Here is a 13,696-nt window from a genome sequence, read left to right on the forward strand (position 1 = left end):
CTCATTGGAAAAGACCCTGATGCTGGGAGGGATTGAGGGCAGGAGGAGAAGGGGACGACAGAGGATGAGATGGCTGGATGGCATCACCGACTCGATGCACATGAGTTTGGATGAACTCTGGGAATTGGTGATGGACAGGGAGGCCTGATGTGCTACACTTCATGGGGTCGCAAAGAGTCAGGCACAACTGAGCGACTAGCCTGAACCGAACTGATGCGTGCTACAGCATAGATGCACCTTTAAACATTATGCTAAGTGAGAGAAGACAGTCACAGAGGACCACGTATTGTACAATTTCATTTGTGTAAATGTCCAGAATAGACAAATTTATGGAGAGAGTAGATTCCTGGGTCCCTAGATTGGAGGCAGGGGGCAGTGCCAAATTATTGCGAATGGGCACAGTTTCTTTGCAGGGTTGGGGGGGACTGGGGGGTGATGAAACTATTCTAAAATTAACTGTACTGATGTTTGCACAATTGTGTGAATATACTAAAAGTCACTGAATTCTACACTGAAATGAGTCAACCATGTGGTCTGTGAATTATCTCAATAACTTTTTTCATCATAGTATAAAACCTTATCTCATAAAATGACATGTATTTACAAATCATGTTTAATTTTTAATTACACCTTAATTTCTATTTTTGTGTATGCTTTGTAATATATAATACACTGATGCAGTGGTATATTTATATAATTCATTAATATTCTGTATTCACTTGTATGTATATATAAGTGCATGCTAAAATATTTTTAATCACTTGTGATAAAAAAGTTTATAGACCTACACATACAAGTTGGAAGGTATAGAGTTCCTTTTTCGTTAATGAAAAATTTGAAGAGATATAGGAAGACTTTAAAAAAATACATGAGACCTTTATTATTGCCCCTCTCCTGCGACAATGGGCAGTATTTCTGAATTCTGGTATGCAGGAGTGGCACACTGTTCAGCAGAAGCTGGATTAATAGGTTGCTGCTCAGTATTTTTCTACCGACCTTCCTTCCAGTGCTAAGTGGTGGCCCCTGCAGCAGAGGTCAGGCTCGAGGTAGATGAATCATTGTTCCCATGTACTCACTGGTTTCTTCCACTGAGGTCAGACCAATCCCACTCCCTTCTTCTGAGGTTCTTCTTCCAAACAAGAGTCTTTGTCTAGTATGTATTCCATGCCAGCAAACAATTATACAAAAAAGCATGAAGGAAAGGTAAAATTTTGCATGTTAAATAATATCCTCATTTTCAAATCTTGAGGAGTCGATAGATAACAATCTAACTCACAAGGCAGGGCTGAGAGCAGCTAAGTACTGCTACAAAGCTTTCAGCTATCGCATCAGCAGCAGAATCAGGGAGGGGGATTTCAAGTGTAACCAAAGTTTATATACAGACACAGTGGGAGTGTATGTGGTATGTAGTTAACCGTGATTCTGGATTGGGGCTTAAAGGTTTATTCAAATACTGCCATTGACCTGTTGTGAAGTCCAACCTATTTAACACTTTTTATCACCTGAGTAGAAAGTTGGTAAAAGTGACTACCTGTGTACAGAGTGTATAAATAGCTTCAGATGCATCTATAGATATCCTCAGGTAGAAGAATTTCAGCAGAAAATAAACTGCTAATTCGGTTGTATTATGCATTCATATCTGTGGAAGGGTGGTTGCTTTAGATATGTTTAAGACCCAGCCACTTTGGAGCAATCTTGGAAAATGGCCATTGTAAATCAGTGGGGGTTTTACTCTACTACAGAACACAAAAGAAACCACATTTGAATTTTGAAATTAAGTAAGTAACTAGTTCATAATGAGTAATCTTTCACAATAAAAAAGTAAACAAGTTATATTTTTCTTATTTTGCTTTCCAGCTTTTATATTTTTACAATTGCCTGTAAAAAAAAATGCTCAAGAAAGTAGGTTGAAATTATTTTAATTACATAACAGCCCAGAGGAAGATGAAATTGTGCAATGACTAGACTAGTGTCCTCTGTCTGGTTGGCAGCCAATGAATAGGACAGCGTGAACAATAGAGCTCTGCTCTAGAAATAATAGCCTGAAGATAAATAAAAGGCAGAGGGAGGTTTCTTTTGACCACGATGAATCTCTTGAGAATTTCTTTATTCCTCCCCTTTTAGAGTCCAGATATAAAACAAATCTTAAGGAGAGATGACAAGCAGTATAAATATAGCTACTTAAGACACACGAATTAGATGGATTTATCTTGAATAGGTGTTCTTAGTCTAGAATCTCTGGAAGAATTCTACCGGAAATAAACCCCTGAAATTGTGTGCAAAGTTGTATGAGTATGTGCATGTGTGAATTTTCTGGAGACATGGCCATAGCTTTCATCAAAGAGGTTCTTAATTTTTAAAAAAATGTTGCGAATCACAGCTCTAAGAAAAAAAATGCATTAAGTGCCAAAATAATATCTTACTAATTACAACTTTTAGGTGTGTCTATTAATAAACCAGTTTTAACACTATGTTCTGAATGGATTTTTTTTTAACCCTTGGATTCAAGCATATCACAAGTTGATTCAAGTGAGTAGGGCAGGCGGAATCAGGCATTAAAGTTTTATTTCCTCACCTCTCAGCCCAAGAAAGCATCTTACTGAACTCAACATTAAGAGAATCACCCTATTTCACCACCAGTCTCAAGATTCAATTACCTGTGTGCAAATTACCAAACTTGTCAAATCCCAGAAAACGTGTAGCTTTATGTACATTTCACTCTTTCTCCCAAAGCAAGCATGGGTCAAAGGCAAGGTATTCCAATCTCAAATCACTGAAGCCAGTTAGTGGCAGTTCCCTGCTAAAATGGTTGGCTAACATTTGGCTAATGGAAAGAGAAGAAGGAATACTCTTTAACGTGTACTCTTTCTGGCATTTAACCACATGCATCCTCTTAAAGCAGAAAGTTTTCTGCTTAAAATAGACAAATGTTGAAGGAAGCACACAGCTCAGATCAGATCAGATCAGTCGCTCAGTCGTGGCCGACTCTTTGCGACCCCATGAATCGCAGCACGCCAGGCCTCCCTGTCCATCACCAACTCCCGGAGTTCACTCAGACTCACGTCCATCGAGTCAGTGATGCCATCCAGTCATCTCATCCTCTGTAAAAAAGCCTCTCAAATAGAATAAATACTTGTCACTGTAGGCTAGTGTTGAAAATTGCTGTTTCTTTCGCAGCCAGACATTTAACAATAATCACAGGGTAAATTTGCTAAGATGAATAAAACACAGTATACCTCAAATTTGATGTCTAATTTTTGAAAGGAATGCCTTTGGAAATATTTCCTCAAACCTAAAAACAAATATCACAAAAAGGATATTGGAATTAAAAAAAAAAATTCTTGAGTCATTTCTTGACTTTGGTGGAATTTAATGAATTCATTCATTCATTCATCCACTATAATAGGAGTCTACCACCGATAGACTGTTAGGCAATGTGCCAGATATTAGAAGATACAGTGGTGAACAAAACAGATACAGTCACTCCCCTGTGGAGTTTATAGTCTAGTCAGGGAGACAAATAGTCATTCAAGTTCTGCACAAAGAAATCAAAAGAGCAACAAGGTAAGGCCTGTGAAACATGGTGGTTGTTGTTTAGTCACCAAGTCCTATCCAACTCTTTTCCAACCCCATGGACTGTAGGCCACCAGGCTCCTCTGTCCATGGGATTTCCCAGGCAAGAATACTGGAGTGGGTCGCCATTTCCTTCTGCAGGGGATCTTCCCAACCTAGGGATCGAACCTGTGCCTCCTGCTTGGCTAGTGGAATCTTTACCACTGAGCCACCAGGGAAACCCATGAAACCTAGTGATTGAAAGGGAAAGTCTTAGTCCCTCAGTGATGTCTGGCTCTTTGAGACCCCATGGACTGTAGCCTGCCAGGCTCCTCTGTCTATGTTATTCTTCAGGCAAGAATACTGGAGTGGGTTGCCATTTCCTTCTCCAATAAAATATAGTATAGGGTCCTAATTTAAGAGCTAAGAAAAGTGCCAAGGCAGGAATATTTGTGCCAAAAGATGAAGGGTGAGAAGGCTTTAAGTGAGCAAAGAGAGAACGAAGACTGTTCTACATAAGGAGGGAACAGCCTGTTCAGAGTGGTCCTGGAGGCGGGGTACCTGGTAAATACCATGGAATAGATACCAGGCAGCATGGCTATTAATGGGCTTCCGTGGTGGCTCAGACGGTAAAGAATCTGCCTAAAATGCAGGATACCTGGATTTAATCACTGGGTTGGTAAGATCCCCTGGAGGAGGGCATGGCAACCTCCTCCAATATTCTTGCCTGGAGAATCCCCATGGACAGAGGAAACTCATGGGCTACAGTCCTTGGGGTCGCAAAGAGACTTATTGAGCAACTAAGCACACAAGCACATGGTCATTAGTAATCAGAGGAGCTGCTGAAGCGGAAGGAGTCCATAGGGTGAGACCTTGCAGAATCTGCCTTATATCTAAAAAGGCTGAGTCTTAATCCCAAGAGCAATAAGCTCCCAAGGATTTAGGCCTCGAGACTGGGCACTTAGTGGAGTTTGTTTGTAAGAACAGATCCATATTTTGGAATGATAATTCTAGCAGAATGATAACCTGTATTTTATTCAGGATAGATAATTTTTAAGCACCTTCCTTAGCAAACTAAAGTTCGTAGAAAGAGCCTGGGATTCAGAGTAAATGTACAGATTTTATAATGGTGTCCAGCATACACTGAACACTCTGTAATGTTAGGGGTGTGTGTGTGTGTAAGTTGGTCAGTCATGTATGACCATTTGTGACCCCATGGACTGAAGCCCGCCAGCCTCCTCTGTCCAATGGTTTCTCCAAGAAAGAATACTAGAGCAGGTTGCCATTCCCTTCTCCAGGGGATCTTCCCAACCAGGGGTCCAACCTGGTCTCCTATGTTGCAAGCAGATTCTTTACCACCCGAGCCATCCAGGAAGCCCCAGTGTTGGGTGCAGCTTACATTAGCATGGTTTGGTCAGTTTCACCAGAGCATATCAGCAGTATCAGATATTACTTGGGATTAATTCTTGAACCTTGTAATGTGAAATTAATAAGTAGGGCAGTGCTTGTTAATAACATTCTAATGGTATATAAGAAGACCTACCTATTTGCAGTCTGAAATAACAAATTAGTACTTGGGTACAATGTTCTCATTGCCCGTGCAAGAATTTTCTGTTTATATGACAAATATCATATATTAACACATGTACATGAAATCTAGAAAAATTGGCACTGAAGAACTTACTTGCAGGGCAGGAATATAGGACTCAGACACAGAGAACAGACTTGTGGACACAGTCGGGGAAGGAGAGGGTGGGGTGAACTGAGAGTAGTTGTGAAATATAAACATCACCATATGTAAAGCAGATAGTAATGGGAAGCTGCTGTATAACACAAGGAGCTCAGCCTGGAGCTCTGTGACAACCTAGAGGGGTGGGGTGGAGCGGGAGGTGGGAGGGAGGGTCAGGAGGGAGGGGACATATGTGTACCTATGGCTGAATATGTTGATGTTTGACAGAAACCAACACAACATTGTTAGGCAATTATCCTCCAATTAAAAAAAATTTTTTTAAGGATTTTCTTTGTTTATATGAGAAATGATGATTTTCATATAATTTAAAAGCAAAATGATAATGCTTCTCAATTCCAAAAAGTTTTCCCAGTTTTTTTTTTTTACTCTAGATCTTCAGTGATTCTCTGTTCCCTGAGATTTTTTTTCATTTGTATCACTTTACTACATTTTAAATGCTAATTGATCTGCATTTATCCATTCCTACTTCTATGAATACAGAACAATAGATTCCTTTTTAAAATTCAAAAGTGGATACAGCTATAACTATGAGCTAAAGAACCTTAAAACACCTACAAAGAATAAATAGATAATATAACATTAGACAATGGTTAACAATTTAGTTTAAAATCTTGCCTGTTAATTTGGCTTTAGTTTAATGGAATCAGTTCTAAATAGAATGAGCAGAGGCAAAGTATATTGCATTAATATAAATTCTTGGCTTATGTGAATAAACTCTTTGATTTAAAAGTTATTTTAAGTTTCTGAAAAAATAAAATTACATTATGATTATTCATATTTATACAGGTTGTCTCTGGTGGCTCAGATGGTAAAGAATCTGGCTGCAATGCAGGAGACCAGGGTTCTATCCCTGGGTGGGGAACTTCCCCTGGAGAAGGGAAGGGCAACCCACTCCAGTACTCTTGCCTGGGGAATTCCATGGACGGAAGAGCCAGGTGGGATACAGTCCTTTGGGTCACAAAGAGTTGGACATGACTAGGGGACTAACACGTATTTATACACATATATTCAAAGTATTATCAAAGAAGGCAATGGCAACCCACTCCAGTACTCTTGCCTGGAAAATCCCATGAGCAGAGGAGCCTGGTAGGCTGCAGTCCATGGGGTCACTAAGAATCGGACACGACTGAGTGACTTCACTTTCACTTTTCACTTTCATGCATTGGAGAAGGAAATGGCAACCCACTCCTGTGTTCTTGCCTGGAGAATCCCAGGGATGGGGGAGCCTGGTGGGCTGCTGTCTATGGGGTTGCACAGAGTCGGACATGACTGAAGCGACTTAGCAGCAGCATTCAAAGTATTATAATTGCTACTTAAAAACTGTATTTATATTATAAACTCTAAAATATGCATAAATGTGAGATATTAAATGCAGTTATAGTTAATTATCACCAAATTTATTATATTTGATCTATGTCAATTAACCTGCAATACCCAATGTTTACCAGTGTTATTTTTCATCAGCTTGATTCTTCAGCCAAAAAATGAATAATATTACTATTTGTTCACAAAGTTAAAACAGTTTTCACTATTATTAGATGGTAAATTTATTATTAGTTGTACCTGGAGGTTTAAAATCCTGCTTTTCGTAAATATAATAGTATCTATTTTTAAATGGACAAAGAAAGAGGCATCATTTTAAATTTGCTGAATAGGTAAATATGGCATTCTGCAATAGCTCCATGGACTATTAACCTTTTCTGAAATGATTCCACCTGCCATAGTCCAGTCTTTCCCTAGAACATGGGTTTTGAAGTAAGGTTGTTCTAGGAGGTTGCAACAGCTGAGGGAGAAGAATATTGAAAGTGTCTGGTTAATGAAAAACACTGCTAATCATTTTAAGGAATTTTAACTTCATTCTGAAGACAATAAGCATTCACTGATACATTTTAATCAGCAGAAGAGCATAATACCTACGTCTAAGGAGGACTTAAATGTTTCTGTTTGGTTGAATGGGGATTCAAAAACTGGCCATCGGCTGAACTGATGAGCCATGACCAGTGGGCACTGGGTAAACCACATGGCCTCCACCCACCATTGTCCCGTGTACTCATTGGACATGGGCACTGGTTGATATGAGTTTGTTTTGTGTTTGTTTGGTGAGGAATTCTGGTGAGATCTGAGAGAAAAGATGGGAAAAGATTAGGAACAGAGAGACGCAAACCAGTCTTCTCTGTGTCTGGCCCTGCTGCTGCTGCTGCTGCTGCTGCTAAGTCGCTTCAGTTGTGTCCAACTCTGTGAGACCCCATAGACGGCAGCCCACCAGGCTCCCCCGTCCCTGGGATTCTCCAGGCAAGAACACTGGAGTGGGTTGCCATTTTCTTCTCCAATGCATGAAAGTGAAAGTGAAGTCGCTCAGGCATGTCCAACTCTTAGTGACCCCATGGACTGCAGCCTACCAGACTCCTTTGTCCATGGGATTTTCCAGGCAAGAGTACTGGAGTGGGGTGCCATTGCCTTCTCTGGTGTCTGGCCCTCGTGGGTGGTTATTATAGCTCCAGGTCAGGCTTTCAGATAAAACTGAATGGGCTGTTTCTCTATGAGATTTAGGGCACAAACACCATTCTTTGGGGCTTTCCGTGGCGAAGCGGGTCATAGTTTGAAGAAGGGTATTGTCCTCTTTTCTGACCGAAGATATCATTGAGGACTAATGGCAAGGAAGAGCAATTGTGCACTCTGAGGATTATAAAGCTTTGAGGACATGAGAAAGTGAAAGTGAAGAGTGAAAGTGTTCGTCCGTCAGTCGTGTCCGACTCTTTGCAACCCCATGGACTGTAGCCTGCCAGGCTCCTCTGTCCATGGGGTTCTCCAGGCAAGAATACTGGAGCAGGTTGCCATTCCCTTCTCCAGGGTATGTTCCCCAGACCAGAACCCTGGTCTCCTGTATTGCAGGCAGATTCTTTATCGTCTTGAGCCACCAGGGAGGGCCTGAGAGGTCAACCAACGTGTAGGTGACAGTGGTAAGCATGGCAGCATTAGTGGTTCTCAAGTGAGCAAAGACTCATTCCCGAACAATGTGAGACCTACTCAAAGAATACCCAGAAGTACTTGAGAAGCAATGAGTCAGGCTCTTCCCAGAATTACGGTGCTGGGAACTGTCATGAAAGCAGAAGCTGTGTGCATGTGTGCTCATTTGCTTAGTCCTGTCTGACTCTTTGCAATCCCATGGACTGTAGTGGGCCAGGCTCTTCTGTCCATGGAATTTTTCATGCAAAAATACTCGAGTGGGTATCCAGTCCCTTCGCCAGGGGATCTTCCCTACCCAGGGATTGAACCCATGTCTCCTGCGGCTCCATTGGCATGAGGATTCTTTACCACCTGGGAAGCCCGCAGAAGGTGGGTAATTGATGCTAATGTGACCTAATTTGTAACCACTGGCAGCCACATGGGTTACAAATGAACCCAAGGAATCAGACTACCAGAGATAGGCAGTCATCTTTTTCAATGTGGTCAGAGCCAGGTTGCAGCACTGGGTTGAAAAGATGACGACAGATACATGAAATATTCAGATGACAGAATCCACTTAACTTGATAAATTGGGAAGATGATCCCTACTTGGTTGGGGGTGGGTGATGGGAGCAGGGATGAAGAGCATGGGCTCTGAAATGAGACTGCTTTGGGTTTATCACTCACCAGATGTGTGATGTTAGGTAACTTACTTAACTTTTTGAAGTCTCAATTGTCTCATTTTTTGAACTTGTAAATTTTGAATAAAAATAGTAGCTACTTCATAGAGATGTTTGTCACAGTAAAACGAGATGATCCACTAAAAATATTCAGCACAGTGCTTGGCACATTCTGGGCACTCAGAACGTATTAACAACTATTATATCTTTGAGATGAATCAAATTACAAGTAAATAAAACTGATAATTTCAGGAAGTTCATTTGTATACAAATGTGAAATGTATGTTTTGATGCGATGAGCTGACTCATTAAAGACCTTGATGCCTGGAAAGACTGAGGCAGGAGGAGAAGAGCATGACAGAGGATGAGATGCTTGAATGGCATCACTGATTCAATGGACATGAGTTTGAGTGAACTCTGGGAGATGGTGAAGGACAGGGAAGCCTGGCGTCCATGGGATCATAAACAGTCAGACATGACTGAGTGACTGAACAACAACAATGTTATTTACAACTGTTAGTTTAAATTCATACTTATTTATATGAATAAATATATATATAACACATGTAGTTACATATGTATAACTGGCTAACTTTACCACTGAATAGTTCAGCAATAAAATGTGCTACATGGACTTTTTTCTCTGTTCTCTGTGCTCTTTGTTGCTGATTAAACTCAGTGGCTTTCCTTGTTAAAGGCATGCCTTATAATTTTTCACTTTACTTAGCTCATCAAAGAGCATTTGATGTACTTTCAACTCCTAGGTACGAATTTAGTCACCTGTCAGATGAATAAATGTATTTAGACAATATCTCTAGCATGCTGACTGATGGTGGTGGCGGTTTAGTCACTAAGTCGTGTCTGACTTTTGTGACCCCACGGACTGTAGGCCACCAGGCTCCTCTGTCCATGGGATTTCCCAGGCAACACTACTGGAGTGAGTTGCCATTTACTTTTCCAGGGGATCTTCCTGACCTAGGGATTAAACCTGCGTATCCTGAGTTGCAGGAGGATTCTTTACCACGGAACCACCAGGGAAACCCAATATGCTGACTACTGATGGGTTAATATTCTGAATATCTAACCTCTTTTAGGTCTTAGTTATACATTAAGCTTTTCCTCCAAGAATATACATGTATGTGTATATGTGTGTATGCATATACATGTTGATGTGTTTGTATATGTTTTTGCACATGCCTGTTTGTATAGACATGTGAAAACAGCAGATTAGAAGTGAGATTGTAAACTTGCATTCAAGATTTCAAATAATCAAATAGATATAAAAGTAAAATAAGAGGAAACATTAACAAACTGTGATCACAAATATCCAAAATCCTTTATCCCTAATAGTTCTGAGGAGACATCTGTGTCTAGGAAGGCCCTGGCAGGACCCTGACATAAGTCTTGGGATGTGGTAAGGAACAGAATCATAGAACAAGGCAGGTGCCCTGTTATGTGTATGATAAACCCTTAAATTCCCCCATTTGCTTCTAAACCTGTGAGGGAGAAGAGTCCATCTGTTTCGCTCCCTCATATATTCTCCAGTCACAGATATAAGTATATTGTAGTGCTCAAGAAATATAATGTGAACTAAACCATAGTATCTGGAATTTCCAAAACTGAGCTATATTTTTAAATGTTTACCTAATTCTTAAACAAAACAAAACAAAACTTGTTGAATAGATCTAACCCACCTTAACCCATTTTACCAATGAGAGAATTGTTTTCTAACGTGAAATTGACTTGTTATGATATAGAGCAATTAAGCATGTGGAACTGAAACAAGATCCAGTATTCTTTTTGCTTGGTGTGTAGTTCTAACATCTATGCTAGTTTCTCAATAATATTTCAAATTGTATGCACACGTGTGTGCGCCTGTGTGTATGTGTAGAGAGATGGGCAGAGAGAGAAAGGAGAGAGAGAGAATTTTAATCTACACGAAATTTTTGTTTGATTGCGTATGCATTTCTGCATTTCACCTGAGTAGGAGTTGTTTTCACCGTCCAGTAAGCACTGTAGCTGGGAGAGTCCACAGAGACACCAGCTGACCTCCACTCTCACTCCACTTAGTAATCTTTCATCCCGAAAATCTTACCTCCTGACATCCCATTCGTAGCCCAACCTCCTATTATTCAAGTTCTCTCACTCTCTGTCTCCCCTTCCTTCATTTGTAGGTTTCATTGTGACCTCCATTCCCTAGTGACCTCCATTCCCTACAGCTCTCTTCTGACTTGATTTCTGTCTCTTTATTTCCAGCATAAATTCTATTGTTTATCCCGCCAAGCATTCAAAATAACGGTGTTTCTGCAGGGCCTCCCCTTACATCTACAACCATCTGATCAGCCTCACTATTTGTTTTATTAATTTTAAATGAACGTTGCCGAGCGCGGCTAGAGAATGCCATATGGTTACAGAAATAGGCGCCCTTCATTCCAAACTCAGTCTCAGCCTCAGCTGGTCTTTCAAGTCAATCTGTCTGTGTGTCCCAAGTCCCTTGCCTCCCTTTTGTCCCCCCCACGCCCAGCAGCCCTTCCAAATCCCCATCATTCTCCATAAACCCTTGACCCCACTCAGCAAATGACCTCACCTTCTACTTCACAAAGGAAATAGAAGCCAACAGACAGCAACTCCCTCAACTTCCTGCCCCCCTCCTCTACATTCTTATCAGCACCCACATTCATCCTTACCTCTTTTCCTCATTTTTCAGTTGAGGCGATGTCTCTCCTCCTAGCAAAGACTAATCCCACCACCTGTGATCTGGCTTCTATCCCCTCCCGCTCCCTCAGGGACGCGCTCCATCAATCATCCATGCTCCTGGATCTTCAACTCGAGGTGCGCTGCCTCTCTCCCCTCAACAGACAAAAACACTCTTCTTGCTTCCAACTCAAACACACACACATGCATACACACTCCTTAACTCTCCCAGTATGCTCTTCAAGTTTCTGTCAAGACTTTCTCTTCTTTCTCAGCCCAAGCTTCTTAAAAAACGTCTTCCTCTGATTTGAAAAGGAATCAAACTCATTTTAGAATATTTTGAAAATAAAGATTTTCAAAGAAAATAATAATTACCCATAATATTCACCACCCAGGGATGACAACTGTTAATACTGTTGTTTTGTTTCTTTAGTTTTATTTTTTACTGCCTATAAAAAAAAAAAAAGGTGGAGCATCATACTGCAGAAAGGTTTGCATCTTTTTTATTTCACTTTTGTGACGATTTTTCCATAGTCCTAAATACGCCTCACAAACATGTCTGTTAGTGGCTGTATATTATTGCATTATATTTGTAACAATTTAAATGCCTTCTTTATCGGACTGTTAGACTGGTTTCAATTTTTCCCTTCTATAAATAATCATAAACATGCTTCCTGAGACAAATCCATACTTTCTCCTCTCATTCACTTCTCTGCCTAAGATAATCTGTCTTCTACTTCCTTCCCTTGAGATTTTGCTCATTAAACTTACCAATGACTTTTTACCAATGTTAGAGAGACTTTTCTGGTTTATCTCACTCAGTCACTCTGAGGTACGTCACATTGTCAGTGGTTCTCTTCTCAAAACCATCTTCTATCTGGCGCTCATTTCTCTTGGAAGGAAACCACCTTCCTGCTTTCCACCCTCCTGGCTCCTCTGTCACTCCCCTTTGCGTGTTTTCCTTCCTGGCCTTGCCTTTGAAAGTTTGCTTCTTTGGAGCTCCACCCCTCCGTCTTGACTCTACCACCACACTTTCTTCCTGGGGGTAACCAGCGTGTCTCCCTTGGCTCTCGTATGCTGCTCACATCCAGCCTTGCTCGTCTCCTCTGAGAAGCCTTTCCATGTCTTAGCCATGCGCCCTGCATTGGTTTCCTTTTCCAGGCTCTTACAGCATCCCATAACTAACTGTGACATGGCATATATCAGTTTTAAACTGTTTGGTGACTTGCCCTTTTCTTTTCAGCGTTTCTCAACCTCAGCACTATTGACATTTTAGAGCCAAATAATCCCGTGTCACGGGCCTCTGTCCTGGGTCCTTCACTTCTCTCACTTCAATGTCACTAGCCACCTACCCCCTTCATGTTGTGAAAATGAAAAATGTCTGAATTAGCCTGGTATATAATGCCCTCAGGTTGAGAACCACTGTTAGACTGTGAGTTTTGCAAGGGTAGAACCTGTGTATTCATCATTTTGGTCATCCCTCACTCCAGTGTCCAGCATAGAAATGAGTCAATTTTTTATTCACCCATCAAGCTGAAATTATGTTACTAACAGTTTCCTTAGTTCATGGAGTCCTTAACCTCAAGAAGCTTATAATTTTGGAGGAAAGAAATAAGTCTAACATGTAATCAGCATGTATATGGAAATGAAACTATACAAACAAAATGCTTAGGTTTGCTGTGGCGATTTGGAGATTTTTTATTACACATGGATTATAGCCCTGTGCTGGGAAAATCCGTTGGAGGAGGGAATGGCGACCCACTCCAGTAATCTTGCCTGGAGAATCCTATGGACAGAGGAGCCTGGTGGGCTATAGTCCATAGGGTCGCAAAGAGCCAGACACAACTGAAGCTGCTTAGGGAGAGGAAAGGAAAACTTTCAGAGGAGCTAGACCTTTTACCACATGTGAGCAAAAGACCTGGTTGGCACAAAGGCAAGAGGGATGGGGTCATTTCCAATCATATGGGAAAGACTGGGGAATGGTTTCAACAGAGGGATTAGGAATGAGGTCCTCAAAGATATAAGGCTGCCCAGACATTAATGAGATTATTCCTTTCAATGCAGCATTAATTAT

The sequence above is a fragment of the Bos grunniens genome, chromosome 4, assembly GCF_055505025.1.
Source record: "Bos grunniens cultivar Pamir isolate PY7600 chromosome 4, Bosgru_T2T1.0, whole genome shotgun sequence".
Lineage (NCBI taxonomy): Eukaryota > Metazoa > Chordata > Mammalia > Artiodactyla > Bovidae > Bos > Bos grunniens.